Genomic DNA, 21,125 nt, shown 5'->3' with positions numbered 1-21,125 from the left:
ACTGATGCATAGTAAACTAAAAACAAAAATGTTACAAATACATACTATGAACATGTCAAAAGAAGAAGAAGAAGTGAAACAAAAAGAGTCTAAGGTAATTTATAAAAATAATGATTCTATTGAAAATAATCGCCATTTGTCGATCACTGAAGAAGATTCATACCTTCAGAAAAATCAATTGTTTTCAAATAATGAAGAAACAGGAAAAAAATTGATAATAAACGAGAAGAAAACAAAGGAAAATGCAAAGAAAAAAATAAAAGACACTGATAAAACAAAAAATAACTCTAGATGGATGGAAATTTTATTTAGTGAGGTACCCTGGGGTAGAAGACAGAAAAGAATAAATAAAATTAATAGAAGAAATATAATTCCCTTCCAAGTGTATATATGTGTAAAAGGTAAATTCGATCCAAAGGAAGGTAAAAGAAACATAAATCAAGTCTATGTCATGTTAAGTTGCTACGTTTCGATAGCTTGGTTTGCTATCTTCTTCAGGCTAATTTATTTGAAAAAAACACCAAAATTAATAAATACACAGCACAAATTAATCAAAATTAACATAAACCAAAAAACAATAATACCTGAATATTTATAAAGTCATATTACATAACAACTAGTCGAAATTAAAATTTGGTATAACAATCAGTTCAGAAATTAAAATTAAATAAATTAATATAAACAGAAAAACGGAGCACGCGACAATTTTCGTCATTACGATGAGAACATCGAGTCAAAACTAAAATATAATTCTGTTTTTGAAAGAACACCACACGTGCTGAAATATAAGGTGAATGAACTCCAGAGTAAACAGAAAAAGGAAAACATCAGATCGTATGTTATGAATTAAGTTTTTTTAATCAATGGAAAATAAGTCTTATTGAGAAAACAAATATCTTCCTTCTTATTAATTGTAAATTCGTTGCTTAGTATATGTATCATTTCAGAAATCGATCGTTTTTTATAATGTGGTTCACGATCTAATATGGTGGTGTTATTCCAATCAAAATCGTGATTAAATCTTAATTGATGTGCACGTACCACAGAAGTTTCATTTTTAGTATTTTTATGTTCATTTATACGTGTTTTTAGTGAACGCTTCGTCTGACCAATATAATTTGCAGGGCAACTCTTACAGTTAAATTTATAAACTACATTTGTTTTTTGCCATTTTTTAGTTGTATCTTTTCCCAATTTTACAATTGATTTAAGGTTTTTATTAACAATTGGGATAGAAAGAATGTTGTATGGTTTCAAAATTTTCGATAACTTAGAGAAATTGGAATTATTAAATGGTAAACAAATCTTTGGAATTTTTTTATATAATTGAGAAAGTGTATTTGTACTTTTTGAACTATCATTATGAAATTTAATTTTTTTAAGACGAATTTTAATGTATTTATCGAAAAATAATGAAGGATAATCATTGTTGTTTAAAATTTGTGTAACCTTCTCCAAGTTATCTCTGTGAAACGAATGGTGAGAAAGAAGAATGGCCCTGTCTACAAGGTTATATAAAATATTTATTTTCTGCTTTAGTGGATGATTTGAAAAGTAATTAATAAGTCTACCAGAGGAGGTTGACTTTTGATACCAATTATTGGTTATTTTATTGTTATTTAACTTTAAAGTAACATCTAGAAAATTTATTTGATTATCAACTTGGAGTTCGTGAGTAAACTGTAAATTATTATTATAGGAATTGAAAACAAAATTGACCAAGTCAACGTGGTCCTTGTGGATGCAAACTATTGTGTCATCAACATATCTGTAGTAAAATAGTGGGACACAATTATGTTGTTTTTCTAAAATATTAAGAGATTCACTTTCCAGATCATCCATAACAATGTCAGCGAATAGTGGTGAAATGGGAGAACCCATTGGAGTGCCATCAATTTGTTTGTAATATTTATTATCAAAAATGAAATACGTGTTGTTAAAAAGAAACTTCGTACATTTTATGATTTCGGAGAAAGGTAGTTTACAATTTATAAGAGTTGAAGCTCTCCGTTCAAAACCTTCAATAACAAGACCAAGAGGAACTTTAGTAAACAATGACTTCACATCGAGAGACATAAGTACATAGTCATTCGGAATGAATAACTTATCGAATTTTTTAATAAGGTCAAAACTATTATTAATGTGAGATTTTGGAACTTTAATATTATTTTTAATTTCGTTATACAAAAGTTTTGCCAAAAAGTGTGTTGGACTGTTTATAAGAGATACTATCGGACGACAAGGAACATCCTTTTTGTGAATTTTAGGGAGACCATACAATTTGGGTAGAACTGTGTCGGTCAACTTTAATTGATTATTATGATATTTGTATTGAAGAAAGTCGTTGTCATTCAAGTTTTTAAGAATTTTTGAGGTATTATCTCTAAGATCGGACAATGGGTTTTTTGTAAAAACAGTGTACGTTGACGTGTCAGAGAGAAGGTCATTCATTTTTTCATAATAACAAGATTTATAAAGGCAAACTGTTGAGTTTCCCTTATCAGAAATTGTGAACATGACATCCGGATTTTGTTTTGAGAATTGTTTAGTTTGCTTTATTTTGTTTGCAAAATTATTATCTTCTTTAGAAATGTGCTGAGTTTTATTTAAATTAGTAAAAAGATGATGAGTGATTTTATCTCTTATTTCGTTTTTTACGTCATTGTGTATGTCCAAATTGTGAACAGAAGTTTCAACGTTTTTAATAATATCAATAACATTATGTTTATTAAGATCATTGTTAGTGCTATGATTCGGTCCCAATGATACTATATCTACAACATCATTCGGTAATTCTTTATTTGTAAGGTTTATAACCCCATTGTTTTTGTCTGACCTTTGATAATAATTATTTGAAGATCTTGAAATAATTAAATTAAATTTATTAACAAATTTAAGCTTTTGTTTATTGCGAATAGACAAAAACTTTTTTTGAGATAACTCAAAAAATTCTTTTATAATATTATTAGGTAAGCAAGAATTATTAATATAATTTTTAATAACATACGATCTGATGTTTTCCTTTTTCTGTTTACTCTGGAGTTCATTCACCTTATATTTCAGCACGTGTGGTGTTCTTTCAAAAACAGAATTATATTTTAGTTTTGACACGATGTTCTCGTCGTAATGACGAAAATTGTCGCGTGCTCCGTTTTTCTGTTTATATTAATTTATTTAATTTTAATTTCTGAACTGATTGTTATACCAAATTTTAATTTCGACTAGTTGTTATGTAATATGACTTTATAAATATTCAGGTATTATTGTTTTTTGGTTTATGTTAATTTTGATTAATTTGTGCTGTGTATTTATTAATTTTGGTGTTTTTTTCAAATAAATTAGCCTGAAGAAGATAGCAAACCAAGCTATCGAAACGTAGCAACTTAACATGACATAGACTTGATTTATGTTTCTTTTACCTTCCTTTAGATCGAATTTACATTTTACACATAATTAATAGAAGATCAACTGCGAACAGGAATAAACAAAAGTGACTAGTTAAAATCTGTGCATAAAGGATTAAATATATCCAAGTCAGGTACTAAAGTAGAAACAAAAATTAAAACAGAAAATATGGGAGAAATGTAACATGTATAATATATATTTAAAAATAATGGGAGTAATTATTATTTAATATGGTATAAACGTCATATATACATAATATGATATATTACAGGGTTTAAATTTCATAAACATAAAAGTTACAAAAATAGTAATAGGTAACTGGGAATAATTAAGATATAGATGTAATCAATTGGGTTACAAATCGTTAAATCACATAATAAGTAAGAATTTTAATTTTAGATTTTTTTTTATTATAAAAATGGGTATAATTTATGAATTAAATTAAAACATCATATTGTTCTAACTCTAAAACTATTTAAACTGAATATTTAGAATTAACAAAATATATGAGTAAAAATAACTAGCTTGGTTTATGTACACTAATTGAGATTATAAATATAGGTAACTATACATATTGGAAATAATTTTAAATTATAAAAAAAGGGAAATTACGTAAAATTGAAATAATTTTTTTTGTGATCAGCAACAGAAACTATATGCTTCTCACAAAGATCATTTATACTTTCAAAAAAAGTATTTATGCGACAATCATGCTTTTAATTAGGGTAATTTGTGTTATTTGGGTTTTAAATGTCAAGGGACGACAGCAAGAAAAAGAAGAGGGTCAGGGGTTGGAGAATATTTTTTTTAAATATTTAGTCTCCAACATAATTTTTTTATTATTATTTTATATTAAATATATTCATAGACTGTGTATTAAAAGTTTTCTTTTTCCACTTTAAGTTGGTCAATAATTGTAATTTATAAATCGTGAAAATATAACTATTTTTTTTGTAAACATTTTTTTTATTATATGCACATAAATAAATTGGATATATAAAGAGATACATATATAACACATTTTTCTTTCTTTATTATTTTATTCTTTAAAATTGTTACGTAAGCGAAGTGTTTTCATATCTCTATTTATTTCTTATTGTTTTATTATATATCCATGTATTTTAATTTGGTCTTACTTTTTTTTGGTAATTCTTTTTAGATCAAGAAAATTATCATAAAAAGGCAAAATAATTAACTAAATTATCTTTGCTTACAAGACATGATTTAATTGCATTTATTTTTTTTAGTACAGACTTTATAAGAAACAATCAAGTTAAATAATTGTGCTCATCTGGTATTATTTTATTTGTCTGAAACAAATATATATCATTTTTTTTTGTCTCATTTTTTTTATCAAAAAAAAACTACAACGAATATTTTTTTTTAACTCTCTTACATGTGAAAACTAATTTATCTTTTTCATAAAAATCTTCCTAAAACAAAAAAAAGAGGAAACGACTATTTTACTATTAAAAAAAAAAAAAATATATATATATATATATAAAAAAGGAAAAATCAGTTTTCGTTCTAACATTTATTTCAGCTACTAAACAAACTACACCACTTTCATGAACCAGAAAAAATTGTAAACATTTTAAAATGTATATCTACGAGAGGAATTTTGTAAAAAAAATTATATTTCGATGACATCACACCTACACAGGCTGCCAAGGGACGTCAGCCAGAAAGAAGGGGGATATTTGTTAGAGACGGATTTTCCGTCACTTTATAATTTTTTTAATCATTATTTATTCATAATTATCTTTCAAATTATTATATTATAAAACACAAAACACATTATTATTCTCATTGTGAATATTTTTAATTATTATTTCGAAATCATTTAATAATTATGCCAAAGGCCTTTTCATATATTTTAGTTATAATGAATTGTTAAATTGAAATAAGTTACAAAATAATAACATGATCTAAATTCTTATTGTATCATTTAAATGTGGGTCTTTAATATATGACAGTTACTTAATCCCTTTGGAAGATTAAGTAATATTAATGAAAATTATAAGTAGAGTAGGTGATTGAATGTATCACTGCCCCAGTTAAAATGCAACGTTTTTGAAATTGCATGAAAATAAGGAGAAGTCAGTTGCAAAATCAACTCTCCTTCTACATGAATCGGGAGTGATCATTGTCACCAAACTCATTGTTTAAGAGAGTTTAAATAGTCGGTCTTTCGGCCAGTAGGGATGGAATGATCAGTATTCGTTCAAGTGTTCAGTATCATTTCCCGCAAAGGCGGATGTTGTGTTGATTTCCGCAAAAGGCGGATGATTATATTATTGAAGTCCCACAAAAAGTGGTTGAAGTTATTAATTAATCCCCAAGTAAGGGTTGATCTGTGTTAAATAATAATAAATACAAGTGTCTTGAAAATATATAAAAAATAAATTGAGAAATTCATTATAACTAAATAAAGAAGAGAAGACTTCCGCATACCTAAATATCAAGTAACAAACAACGAGTAATACGATACTTTTCTGTAACGATTATAATTTTGGTGAGTCTCTTTAAATAATTGTGTTTAATAAAACAGTTTCTTGTGTTTCGAATCTATCTTGTTGATATTTGTGAGACTTGACGTAAGTCAAGTAGCTTAATTATTGAATTTTGTAATAAACCTTTCTTTGCATGTATAAAACAAATACTTTGAGAATAATTTGTATTAAATTGAGTGTTAATTTAATTTGACTCTATTTATTTATTTTTCATATTAAATTACTTTGTCTCATATTTCTTTAAACATTTTCTCTGAAATACCGTCTATCCGGGTTTATTGAATTGATAATTTACTGAGAGGTAGTCCACTACCTTATTCTAAAATTATTTAGCGAAGAGCATTTACACTTTCCAAATAAGCGGAATTGTTAAGTAATAAAAATTAGTATTTTTCTAAAATATTTATTATTTCTTGTCAAGTTATCTATTTTATTTTTCTTTTGTTAATTAACATCCGTCTTTAACATTTCTATTTACTTATTGCTTATAGAATCTATCTTCATTAAGTATTTAACATAAAAATATAAAAAAATTATTTTTTTAAAAAAAATTTTTAATAAATAAGATGAAATATAAAATTTAAATTCTAAATAAAAAAAATTAATAAAAAAGAAAAAATTTTACATTTAACTACATGCGTTTAGTGATAATAAAGTTACAATAAAATTTTTAATTATTTATTTAATACATTTAATCTAGTTTTAAAAGAATAATTAACAAACAATGATTATTAAATTAAAAAGTAACCTGAAAACCGTATAAATTTTTTTTGAAATTAAATAATACATTCATTTGTTTATCACATGTTCGTAATGTTAGGGTTATACACGGTGCAAATAAATAATGACAAATGACAAAATTGAGGGCAAATGAAAAAATGTTTTTTAATCATTTTATCGTAAAGCCTTTAAATTTTCATTTGGTGGAATTGTTCTTTAAGATTGTATCTTTCATTTGAAACCAAGAATGAGATTCTAGCACGTCTTGTTTTTTTAATCCATAATCAAAGATAGTCAAAAACATGGTTTTTGACTTTTTAACACTAATTTTCTCAAAAACTAGACGTGCTAGAGCATTTTTCTTGGCAGATTTGGAATCAGAGTGAAAAAATCTATCGAAAGTGATCAGTATCAGAAAAAAAATTATTTTTGTCGGACAGTATAATTATTGCAATAAGAGTCAATAAATTAGTGATTAAATAATCATAAATAATTTAATCAAATTAAATAATTAATTCCTAATTATAATTTAAAATTTTGTTACTAATTCCTGTACAAGATCTTGTACATGTTCATCGCCTAAATGTTTTACTTGTAAGATCACCCTATACAGGTATACAAACACGGTCCCCCATGGGACATGGGGCCAAGAGTTAATGTCTGGCAAGCACCGGTTACGTAGATTTACTTCCAGTCATCTTCCAATTGACAGTGTGATCGACTTAAGTCACGATTGCCACTCTTGGTAAGAGCCGGGACCTTTCCAATCCCTGAAAACCTCTACAGGTTTCCACCCGAGTTGAGTTCATGCAACTCACACACCGAATGCGAAAGACGTGTGCCCAACGTGCTAACCTCAACCGATGTAGGCTGTAACCATGCCCAATGCCTGGCGGAGACCCGAAGGCCTCCTGGGTTAAAGTCCCGTGGTACCATTCTACTCAGATATGAGTACCATTTTCCAGTATCCGGGAAACCGAAGGCCATACTGGCGGTCGGTTACCGTTTTAAATACGACGACATGCACCACATACATGTCTTGACCAACCAACGCATTGAGGGTGGACGAACAAATATTGGACATGCATGAACATCTCTGCACTGCCAACGCCCTAGCTGGTACTCCGCTCTCGTTCCAGTAGGGGGTGCCCTTTAGTCACCTCTTACGAAACACGGTAACTTACGGAGGCCCTATTCTGATGCCGGGGCCGCCACGGCGGCTTGTACAAGTTCGGTAGCTGTTCATCAATCGATAAATTTTAATAATATATCCTTGTTTACAAACAAAACCTTTGAAGCACCGCTGAATAGAATCTTTAAGTTCAGTTTTTCTATTAGTTTAGAATGATTTAATTTTATTCATTTGTGAATAAATTCTATAGAAGATTTTTGAATTCAAGGGTTGTATTTGGGGGTGGGTTAAGTTTTTTCGGGCAGAAAATAATTTAAGAATATTTTATAGTTGCTGAGTGCTTGAGAATAAGCTTTCAAGTTTTTATTTAGTAACTAATGTATTTAATGGAGAAATGTTGAATTTAAGTGTTGTTTTTTGGAGAGGGTAAAAAGTTATTTTCGAGCAGGGTTAAGTTTGAGAATGTTTTATTGTAACTCAGTGTATGAAAATGATTAATATAACATTTTGAATTTTTTTCTGTAGATGTTTCGATTTATAAAAAAACTTTATTTAAGGGTTGTTTTTAGGGTATTTAGTATTTTAACCTTGTCGCACCTCTGTACAAATAGTCACCCCTTCCTCTAAGGATTGAAGCATATGAGTCGGCTGTGGGCTCATTTGAAAGGGCTAGAATTAAGCTTTAATTTCTGATAATAGCGAAGTTTTTATCACGTCAGGATTGTGTCCCAATATTTTTCAAAGAGCGCCAAAAACGCAGCAAATTTTCCTTCGGAAACACCTAGTCTCATTCATTTTCCCGAATTGAGGCAGGGCTGTGTAATTGAGGGTTCACGTGCAATAAGGGGATACGCGTGAAAGTCCCCGCGTCCTGCACGAGGGGCTAACGAAAATAACTTCGAACTTTTCTAATTCACTAATAGATGTCATTAGAAGGTCAACTGTATGGTCCTGGAATAGGAGACTAATAATAGAAAATTTTTTGTACTTAAAATTATTTTTTCATGTATTAAACACATGTCAAAACTTTAAGCGCGTTTTTCTCGAAACATGACTTTTCAAATCTGCGCGCAGCATAACGTATTTCTGTAGCTATTCTAATGTAAACTAGCAACTTTGTCGTCCGCAAGCGGCCGACTACGTTGCTAGTGTGTACTAACTATATTTTTTATTCATTTTTTTTTCAAAAAAATTTAATATTAGAAATGTAAAAAAAAATTTCTTTATATAGGATCTACTACCCAAGTAACACGAAATATTGCTTGAATGTCAAGCTGATATCAACCGGGAATATTTTTGTGACATTACGGGAACATTCCTCGGTGATTTATCTATGTGACGGTCTTTCACACAAAAAATGTAACGCATTACAAAACTTACATTCTACATTTATTAAACCTGAATAATTCTGTGGAACTTTACTTTCATTGAAATCTTTAAAAGACATTATTGCAACTCCTGCAGTTTTTTTATTCAAATTATTGTTTTTACATGCCAAATTCTTTTCTTGACGCACTTTCTTTTCATCTTCCGTTTCCGTAGAAAATTTTTTCTTCTTACATGACAAATTATTTTCTTGACGCACTTTCTTCTCATCTTGAGTTTCCATTGATATTTTTCTTTTCCTACATGCCAAATTTTTATCCTTGCGTATTTTCTTTCCATCTTCAGTTTTTATAAATAATTTCTTTTTTTTGCATGTCAAATTTTTTTTGCGCTCTTTCTTTTTTATTTCTGTTTTATTACGATTACGTTTTCTCAATCTCTCATTCTCCTGTCTTATTATTTACTGCTCATATGTAACTTCGCGCCTTGCCTTCCTTTTTCTTCCCTTCTCTTTAATTGCTCGATTTATCTTTTTATCATTTTCTTTACTCAGAAAAGTTTTCATTGTTAAATATTTATGTGGTAAAATTTTGTTCACAGTATTATAAGTTGTACGAATTATTTTCTTTTCACTAGTGTCATTTAAAGAATGTTTAATTTTTAACTCTTGTGTTAATAGAACTCTGTTAATATTATTACTGTGCAAAGTATTAAAAACAGAACAAGAGTTTAAAATATAATTTTTATGTTCCTAAGTTCAATTTATGAAAAGACGGTTCTAATTATTCTCTATTATCGAATTCCTATTGTGAGACGTTCTTACTGCCAGAAGATGATTTAAGCGATTATTTTCAAACATTGACTTAAGATGGTTTCTCATTTTGTTATTATGAGTTTCATAATTTACACGGTTTGGCATTACGTTAAATAATACAGATGTTGCAAATGCTATTGCATATACTCCACACTAAACACTACCAAAAAGTTGTTGATTAACAGCTTTAAAAACTACTGTTGGTTTAAAAGGGAACAATCTAATTAAACATTTTATTTGATGCACATTTAAACACCCCTCATTAAGGCTATCAAAAATATAAAGCCTCACTCTATCGTAATAAACATAAATTCAGTAACCATAATTGTTATTACCGCTAAAAAGTATTTGAATATGTTTATCACCTTCTCTAATTGGGACAATAAAATCAAGCATTTGTACATACAAAGTACTTTGCACATTGAAAAATGAATTGGAATCTTTTCTTAATAATTCTTCAAATTTGTGCATATGCATGTAATTTAATAATAATTTATTTCTATTTTCAATAATTTTTAAATCTTTATCACTTAAAATAACATACTCTTTTATGTTGGCCATAGTATACTTCGTTTAATTTTATTTTTGATTGATGAAAATCTAAATATCTTTAACCGTTTTGCTCACTCTCTCTAATATAACCAATTTATCTTTTTATTAAATATAACCAATTTTGTCTTTAATTCAATACAACCGATTTTACCTTTTATTAAAAATAAGCAATCTTTCCTTTAATTCAATACAATTAATTTTACCTTTTACTAAATATAACCAATTTTTCCTTTAATCCAATGTAACCAATTTTTACTTTAATCCAATAAAACTACCAAATATCCAAAAGAATGAGAGAACTATGTGTAACTATGAATCAGTAACTACTGATCAGCCAATAAGTGCAAAAAGGACACTCTTATATGAGTAGTCAGTAGTTCATTACAAATAACATATATACACTACCGTCCGAAATTGTGCGAACTCTGCTTTTTCAACAACTATAAAACTGTTCAAATCTTCAAAAATATTAAAACTAAAAATTTTTCCTCTTTATTTTATTAAAGTTAATAAAATTCTGAAAGAAATGATACCTTGACAAAGAGAATATGTTAATTTTTCAATTAGATATCTAAGAAAAACCCAATTTTCAATGTTTTTACTATTTTTTTTATTTCTCTGGCAAAAATTAATATTTTTAAACGTTCTTAGGCTCATTGAAATCGTATTTTGTTATGCAATTCAAATTATATAACACAATTCATGTACACATTCTTCCCTAGCGTATGCAAACCGTGAAAGTTGGCTCATAAAATGTCGAAAAATTGTGATTAATATTTATATGACAAAAAATAATCAGTAAAATGTATAAATTTTAAATTTACTTACATAAATCAGAGAAGTTTAGAATGATATATTTACTTGATTTTTAAACATTATATTTTATTGTAGAATTAAATTTAAATTTTTTGACATTTTATGAGCCAACTTTCACGGTTTGCATACACTAGAGAAGAATGTGTTCATGAATTGTTTTATATAATTTGAATTGAATAACAAAATACGATTTCAATGAGCCTAAGAACGTTTAAAAATATTAATTTTTGCCAGAGATATAAAAAAATAGTAAAAACATTAAAAATTGGGTTTTTCTGAGATATCTAATTGAAAAATTAACATATTCTCTTTGTCAAGGTGTCATTTCTTTCAGAATTTTATTAACTTTAATAAAATAAAGAGGAAAAATTTCAGTTTTAATATTTTTGAAGATTTGAACAGTTTTATAGTTGTTGAAAAAGCAGAGTTCGCACAATTTCGGACGGTAGTGTACGTATTTATACCTGTATTAAAACCCAGGAACAAATACCACAAAAAAACCAACCATTGGACAATAGAACCTTTGTTAATGGGGATTAACTCTGAGGACCCAGGTAATAATTTATTTTTTCACATTTATTATATAGAAAAATAAAGATGTACCAACCCTTGGCCAATAGAACCTTTGTTAAGGAAGATTAACTCTGAGTACATAATGAAATGTACAGTAGGTTTACATTGACATCGGCACGTCCGACGTCTCGAAATTTTTTCCGTGTATTATCACAAGGAAATATAAAGATAAAAGTCAAAAACTGAAGAGGTAATGTATATCTTTCTTTCTCACATCAAGGAATATAACATATAATTTTCATTTAATATTGCATTTCTCTATCTAGAGGATTCAAAATAACATAAAAATATCTTCGCCTAAAAATCTTACTCTACTTTCTTTCTGTTTTAAAAATAAAAAAAATATGTATATACCAGTATTAGACTCTCAGAACAATTACCACAAACAATACCAATCCTTGGACAATAGAGCCTTTGTTAATGAAGATTAATTCTGAGGGGCCAGGTAATAATTTTTAAATTTTTTTATTAAAATTTTCTGGGGCTCTAATACAGGTAGGGGACAGTGATAAACAGTGGGACAGTTTAAACAGTAGGTCACTTTAATTTTCTGAAAAACTACTTAAAGAAACTCGACCAAAATTTAAATGTAAACGACTAAAAATGTGATTTTTTTATGCTAAAAAACATTAAAAAATTCAAAATTTATAATTATTACAATTATTGTTCGGCAACATTTGAAAAATAACACTTGATCAGAGAACGACTATTCAAATTTTCCTCCAAATTGTTTTTATGTTATGACCAAATTATGACGTATGATCAGCAGTACTGTAAACGTAAAAAAAATAATAACAATTTTTTATATGAAACTTGACATCGTATTATAAAAATGTAAAATATTATTAAAATATAAGTGTTTTGCAACATTTGTTAACGTTATTTAATGCCAAACATATATATTTATAAAGTATGAAGCAAAATATTATTATTGAAACAAATATTCATTATTTAATAAATAGGTGTCCCACTGTTTAACACAAACCTTGAATACAAGAAAAATGTATCAAGTTCCAAAAACTTGAAATTTTTCTATTTAATCACAATATAATTTAAATAGAATATATAATTATGTGGGAAAGAGTTCAAACTTTATGGTAATACCAAAAAGTGGACAAAAATATATAAAATTGAAAAAAAGTGTTCTTATGCCATTTTGAATTGTCTAGATAGAGAAACGCAATGTTAAACGAAGAAGTACTTATGTTATATTCCTTAGTGTAAGAAAGAAAGGTATGCGTTACCTATTCAGTTTTAGACTTACTTTAAAGTTTTTTCACGTGATAAAGGGAGAAAGAAATTATTACCTGTGTCCTCAGAGTTATTAATTAATCCTCTTTAAAAGATTGCAGGTCAAGCGAACCCTCATTTGCAAAATAAAGATATATCTTTCTCTCTCCATAACTTGTTCCTTTCTCTGTCACCGAAAACCCAGCAGGGGCCCGGACGGAATGAATGAATGAATACCAAGATTATTATAGTTAATATCTTCGCCTAAAAATCTTTCTCTTCTTTTTTTCTGTTTTCAAAATAAAAAAAATATGTATATACCAGTATTAGACCCTCAGAACAATTACCACAAACAATACAATACAATAATTTTTAAATTTTTTTATTAAAATTTTCTGGGGCTCTAATACAGGTAGGGGAGAGTGATAAACAGTGGGACAGTTTAAACAGTAGGACACTTTGATTTTCTGAAAAACTACCTAAAGAAACTCGACCAAAATACTCGCCAAAATGTAAATGTAAACCATGTTTATGACAACACACTATCTCCAAATATTTTAGCCACACTGATTCATTATTTACAAAGAAAATTGAAAAAAACTGTTTATGACGTTACGGAGTAAATTTTTTCATGAAATACAATGCTGATTTTTATATAGATAGGACAGTTTTAAAAAAAAGTGAAATTGTTACTTCGTTTACTCATGTTTTTAAGTATAATATCCAATAATTTAAAATATTTTAAAATTTTACAAACAATTTTTATTTAAATAATTTCTTGCGATTGCTCAATTTAAACAATGCGATATTAAACACTGGGACAGGCAAAAATTTAAGTTTATGAAACGTGGATTTTGGCAACACTAATTATAAGTTGTGTCAGCTATACGCATGCGCATTTATACTTACACAGCGACTAAAAATGTGATTTTTTTATGCTAAAAAACATTAAAAAATTCAAAATTTATAATTATTACAATTATTGTTCGGCAACATTTGAAAAATAACACTTGATAAGAGAACGACTATTCAAATTTTCTTCCAAATTGTTTTTAGGTTATGACCAAATTATGACGTATGATCAGCAGTACTGTAAACGTAAAAAAAAATAATAGCAATTTTTCATAAGAAACTTGACATCGTATTATAAAAATGTAAAATATTATTAAATTATGAGTGTTTTGCAACATTTGTTAACGTTATTTAATGCAAAACATATATATTTACAAAGTATACAGCAGAATATTATTATTGAAACAATTATTCATTATTTAATAATAAGTGTTCCACTGTTTAACACAAACCTTCAAAACAAGAAAAAAGTATCAAGTTCTAAAAACTTGAAATTTTTCTATTTAATCACAATATAATTTAAATAGAATATATGCATTATGTAGAAAAGAGTTCAAACTTTATGGTAATACCAAAAACTGTCCAAAAATATATAAAATTGACATAATTATATGTCTTTGAAAAAAAGTGTCCCACTGTTTGTCACTCTCCCCTATATACATATATACAGATATATGAATTTTTTTTTTATTTTTAAAACAAAAAGGAAGAAGATTAAGATTTTAGACGATGATGTTCTTATGCAATTTTGAATTGTCTAGATAGAGAAACGCAATGTAAAACGAAGAAGTACTTATGTTATATTCCTTGGTGTAAGAAAGAAAGGTATGCGTTACCTATTCAGTTTTAGACTTTCTTTATAGTTTTTTCACGTGATAAAGGGAGAAAGAAATTATTACCTGGGTCCTCAGAGTTATTAATTAATCCTCTTTAAAAGATTGCAGGTCAAGCGAACCCTCATTTGCAAAATAAAGATATATCTTTCTCTCTCCATAACTTGTTCTTTTCTCTGTCACCGAAAATCCAGCAGGGGTCCGGACGGAAAATTTGGACGGAATGAATGAATTCAAAGATTGTTATAGTTAATTAAGGAAAAATGTTTTAATTTGTTCCAGATTAACTTTTGCAACCTGTGTGCTGCGTGCAGTAAAGGCCCTCCAATAAAAACTATTTTCACATCTTTAAAAACTAACCTCGTGAATATGCAATACATCGTAAAACAGACAAAAAAATTTCAGTTAGAATGAAGCTCCTGATAGAAAACACAAGAATAAAGACGCTTGTATACCTCATTGATCCCGAGTATACTTCTGTCCTGTACCATTGAGGTAAAAGAGAGAAAAGAAATTTCCGTCACTTTTACTCCAATGGTACACGACGCAAGTATACTCGGGATCGGTGAGGTATACAAGCGCCTTAAGTCACATAATAAACCTATTACTCGCGAAGCAATACAAAAAATCATTCGATTTTATTACGACATTTTCTCGCATACTGGGAACCCTCTACCCTGTTGAAAATTAACGTCCCATTGAATTGTTTTAAAGGAAGATAATATCATTAAGGGTCAAATAAAAAAAATTGCATTTTTAATTCTTTTTCGTTCACGGAGTGAACCGAAACGGAACCCTTATGGTTCCACTCATGTCCGTTCACAAAATCATATCCCACCCTCTAAAACCTAGCCATTTCAACCGATTGAGCTCACTCGGCTCAAACTTGGTATACATATGTATTTTCGCGAGTAAATTAAAAGAAAATTATAGCGAACCCTATTAAAATTCGGTTGCATATAGTTATATTCGAAAAACTCGAAATTTCTGAAAAAAGCGTGTCCCTCCGTCTTAACTTTTACAGTTTTGGAGCTAAGAAGTTGAAACTTAGTACACATATTTAATTCCACGTGTAGATTTTACCATAAATATAGCTAACCCTTTTGAAATTGACTCAAATATTGTTATGCTACAAAAACTCAAAATTCCTGAAAAAAGATCAAAATTTATTTTTATCTTAACTTTAATAATTTTTTTTATATATTTACAAGCAAATTGACAGAAAATAATTAAAAAATTTTTTTTAAATATATATGATATATATATATTTTGACTTTTTTGAAATTTTGGGGGAGATAGAGGGGGGTCAATTTTATCAGTTTTCCCTGACACCGCTTACTATTTGAATTTTTGCTGTCAATAAATGCAATAAAAAAAATTTTGGCAGGTATGTTTTTTGAAAGTTTTTTCATGCTCTTTTCAATAGTGAATTTCGTTTTTTTAAATTTTGAATTTTGACCTTGAATTTCCATAATTAAACATAAATTTGCTATTTTCACAAAATCGGTCCGTTTTTTTTAAATAAATTATTGCAAACGAAAGCTGAGGTTTTTTCCGATCTGTATATAAATTTTCAGAATGCCGATTTTTTTTTAGAGATATTAAATATCAAAGATTTTATGTCGGTGCGCGCCAGTGTAAACAGCTACCGCGGCACGGTATAAGTCGACCGCCTCGCCCCGCGCGCCGACATAAAATCTTTGATATTTAATATCTCGAAAACAAAAAAAATCGGCATTTTGAAAATTTATATACAGATCGGAAAAAACCTCAGCTTTCGTTTGCAATAATTTATTTAAAAAAAACGGACCGATTTTGTGAAAATAGCAAATTTATGTATAATTATAGAAAATCAAGGTTACAACAGGTAGGACAACAATTTCCCTAAGTTTCGCTTTTGTCGTGAAATCAATTTTTCAACTTAGAACATTACACGTAAAATACCTCATATTTGTTACTAGCACTTGACAAATTTTTTATAATACATGTCAAGAATATTTTTTGTTTCGACCGGCGCCTCATGCAATTGATTTTTAATTACTGAGTCCGCCTTTTTGTTTGAGTTATTTTTAATTTTGGAAAACTGACACCAAATTTTGTAATTAGCGACCCCAAAGAATAAGAATAAAGATTTTCAAACGAATTCGATAAAATAAAAAAGAAAATCCGACGTTTATGTCATTCAACTTTGATCGCTGTTTTCTCAAAACTCAATTTTTGTAGTCGGTAGTCACGATTTCTCAAAAACTAATGAACCGATTTTTCTGAAATTTGGCACACTTTTTCTACATAGTGGAAAAACGGCTAGATACTGAACGAAGGATTTTTTTCCTGTTGAATACAACTAATTTTACTGGGTCTAAATGATTCCCAAAATCGTAATTTTTGACAAAAAAACTCTGCCAAAAATTCAAATTTCAATTTTTTTAAAAACCCTTCGTTCGATCACGAGCTATACTCATCTACTACTAGAAAATATTTGGTTTTTTTATTTTTGATGAAGCAGTCATTAGATACCATGACTACCGCAAAATCACTTATTTTGGATATATAGCTGACATGGTTTTTAAAAAAATTCTTGGACATCCCCTTATAATTCCGGTAATAGATAATATCATAGATCATCTTTTGCGAAAGCAAAATTTTTCTCGGTATTTTATCTAAAAGCGGGTTTCCATTAAATATCAATGGAAAATCTTCAAAAGAACTCACTGCTCTCTCTACACCAGAAGGACATTTCTAATTCGAGAGGATGCCATTCGGAATCCGAAACGCTTCAACGACTTTCCGAATCAAGCTCTTATAGGATTAATTGAAAAGATTTGTTTCGTATATCTCAACATCATTTTCGTATTCGGTTCAACCCTAGAAGAACACAACCATAACCAAGTTACACTTATCGAACGTCTCCGACAAACTGGATTAAAACTACAGCTTAACAAATGAGAGTATTTGCAGACTGAGTTAGAATATCTCGGACATTGCATAACTTAAGATGGAGTGAAATCCAACTCTAGACTAAAGATTCTTATCATTTTATATAGACACATAAATGCCAGGAAGCTTTCAACAAACTGAAATCTGAACTGTATCAAGTTCTTTTTTTATTTTTATTAAACAATTATACGATTAAATTGCATATCGTTAAACTGCATACAAAAAAATGTATGTAAATTAATTTAAAAATGAATTAAAAACAAATGACTTAAATTGCACAAAGTTAAACTGCACACAAATCAACTGTATACATAGCGAAATCTAATCAAATTTGTGGGATCTTTTCTAAATGCAGTTTAATCGGAAATAATTTTTTAAATAAAATATTATTATTTTAATTTGTGTGCAGTTTTTTTATATGCAGTTTAACAGTATGCTGTTTTTAAGGGGACTTTCTGGTTTAGAATTGACAAAAAAGGAAGGTTTTAAAACTTTTATTGTAAGAACAGTATTAAAGAAATTGTAAAAACTATTTTTGGACATTGTAGCACATTGCGTAGAGAAAATTTAAAAAATATGTTTGAGTGTATTTAGTTCAATTTCATAGCTGTAGGTGACGTCTTCCAAAAGATACCTTTTTTTGGTACGTTAGTTTCCGGGCAACCTGTAATACATAAATTCAAGTTCCAAACGGGAATCTCTTCATAAGGATTTATTCTGGGGCCTAAACCTCAAAAACGATTTTTTTTAAAGGTTTTTTTATTTTTTATGTACATTTTTCTCAAAAACTCGCAAAAACGCCGTGTTTTTGGGTCAATTTACCTCCATATAAAAACACAGGGGGTAGAAATATGAGTTTTTAGAGGTTTAGGCCCCAGTTTTTTAAATAAAGAATCGAAAAATTTTTGGGATTTCAAAATCGGTTAAGTAGATTTCGAGAAAAGCTCTGTACCAGTTTGAAAAATGAGTTTTCGAGAAAAACGCGTTCAAAGTTTTCATAACATAGTTCATTGAGTCATGAATATCAAACAACTTTTTATTACAACAGAACTTCGTATCCCGCTGTTTTTAGGGTCGCTGATTACGAATTTGATGTACGTTTTGGAAAATTCAAAATGGCGGATCCAATATGGCGGACGAAAAAATAAAAAATCAACCGAATTTGCTTAAAACTTGTTACTCGGGATTTTGGGGTCGCTGATTACGAATTTAATGTCAGTTTTTGAAAATACAAAATGGCGGATCTAATATGGCGGACAAAAAAATAAAAATTGAACCGAATTTGCTCAAAACTTGTTACTCGGGGGTTTTTGGGGTCGCTGATTATGAATTTGATGTCAGTTTTTAAAAATTCAAAATGGCCGATCCAATATGGCGGACTACAAAATAAAAAATTAACTTTTTTAATTAATTAAAACGTTCCTAGAACGTTAATGTTTTGTGCCTATATTCATAACTAGCAATCTCAAAAGGCCACAAGTAACCATTTTCAACTAAATTTAATTAATTTCTTAATCTTTGTCTGCCAGATTAGATCCGCCATTTTGTATTTTCAAAAACTGACATCAAATTCGTAATCAGCGACCCCAAAAACCCCCGAGTAACAAGTTTTAAGCAAATCCGGTTGAATTTTTATTTTTTCGTCCGCCATATTGGATCCGCCATTTTGTATTTTTGAAAACTGACATCAAATTCGTAATCAGCGACCCCAAAAACCCCCGAGTAACAAGTTTTAATCAAATCCGGTTGAATTTTTATTTTTTCGTCCGCCATATTGGATCTGCCATTTTGTATTTTCAAAAACTGACATCAAATTCGTAATCAGCGACCCCAAAAACCCTCGAGTAACATGTTTCAAGCTAATATCAATAAAAGAGGAACACCAAATATGTAAATAAGATAACTGTAGATTGTTGTTGAAATACATACCGTCATAAATATTGTTATAACTTTTGTTTTTGTACATATTTTTTAAAAAACGTTTTGGGACAGTAATTCTATGATACTATGGAACATTTTTAAACAAAAAAAAAAATTGATTTTTTTGAAATTCTAAACCAGAAAGTCCCCTTAATTCAATTTTACAAATTTATCTACATTATTAATTTGTAAGTATTTTTGCTGTATGCCGTGTAACGGTGTGCAGTTCAGTCGTAAATAATTTTTTAATTCAAAAAATATTAATTTAATTCTTATACAGTTTTTCCGTATACAGTTTAACGGTGCGCATTTTAATTGTATTTAGTTTATAATTTTACTTTAAAAAAATTTTTTTTAAATAACTCGTATGCACTTTTATTGTATGCAGTTCAGTTGTGGGAACTTTAACCGCCCCGACGACATGCGGTACGGGTTCTCGAAGGGCCTAGGTATTGGAGTTACAATGATAATTTTGCGCGTCGAGTCCATATATTTCAATATTAAAAGATTTTTATCTCGAAAACAAAAAATAACGCCAGCTCAAAATTTCAGGAAGTCTTCATTACATTATCAACTTCATTCATAACTTTTTCAGGGTTGAGAAACAATGAGAACATTTTTCAATCGTAAAATTAAATTTTATTTTTTAAATAAATTAAATAAAATTTAATAATTTTTTTTATAAATTTCAACACTTTTAGAGTAAAAAACATTCAGACCTTTTTTTGTAGGACCAAAAAAACAAAAGTTATTTTTAATGCAAATATCTCTAAAAATATTTTAAAAAATAATTCAACATGTACTTATTTAGCATAAAAATGTCTCTCAAATCCTAAATGTTAAAGAAAATCTAAAACATCAGATAATAATAATAATTTTGCTTCCTCGTGGAGGAAGCTTTGTAGTCCTTTCGTTTATAAAACTTTTCAAAGTGGCGGAAACAAATTTTTTTCTTTATAGAAACATGTTATATGAGATCCTGATCAATTGTCCGGATGTATGTATGTGTGGGTGTGTGTGTGGATCCTTTTTTTATTTAGAGGATTACTTTAACAGGTTTTAATGGATTTAGATAAAATTTAGTAGGCTCATTTATCATATTAATATCTCAAATCTGACCAAAGGATTTTGAAAAAAACCCAAAAAAAAATTTTATCGTCTTTTTTCCAAAAATTATTTTTTAATCGAGAAAATTTTTAAATAGAAAAATTTAAGGTTATATATAATAAAATCGTATTCCTTACGTCAAGACGAATCGATTGATATATATAAAGTATACATTTGAGGTAAATTTAAAGAATTAATGAAAGTTAGAAAATCAAAAATTCACATTTTGGCTATAAAATTTTGTGTTTTTTTAAATTGAAGTTTATATATGAAATAATTGTATTACTTACGTCAAGACGAATCGATCAATATATATAAAGTATACATTTGAGGTAAATTTAAAGAATTAATAAAAGTTAAAAAATCAAAATCACGTTTTGGCAATAAAATTTTGC

At 28.3% G+C, this 21,125-nt stretch overlaps 1 protein-coding gene across 1 annotated transcript in view; it reads right to left on the bottom strand.

The window, feature by feature from the left end:
• The window catches only part of LOC127276772 (sodium-coupled monocarboxylate transporter 1), an 82,405-nt gene that overhangs the window by 10,343 nt on the left and 50,937 nt on the right, over positions 1 to 21,125 (bottom strand). The gene's annotated exons all lie outside the window — the stretch shown is intronic.

This window comes from Leptopilina boulardi, unplaced genomic scaffold (genome assembly GCF_019393585.1).
Source record: "Leptopilina boulardi isolate dan_hultmark-lab unplaced genomic scaffold, ZJU_Lbou_2.1 LbouV2_152, whole genome shotgun sequence".
In the NCBI taxonomy this organism is placed as follows: Eukaryota; Metazoa; Arthropoda; class Insecta; order Hymenoptera; family Figitidae; genus Leptopilina; species Leptopilina boulardi.
Note: the sequence above shows the minus strand (reverse complement) of the source record. Positions and strands in the feature narration are given on the sequence as shown.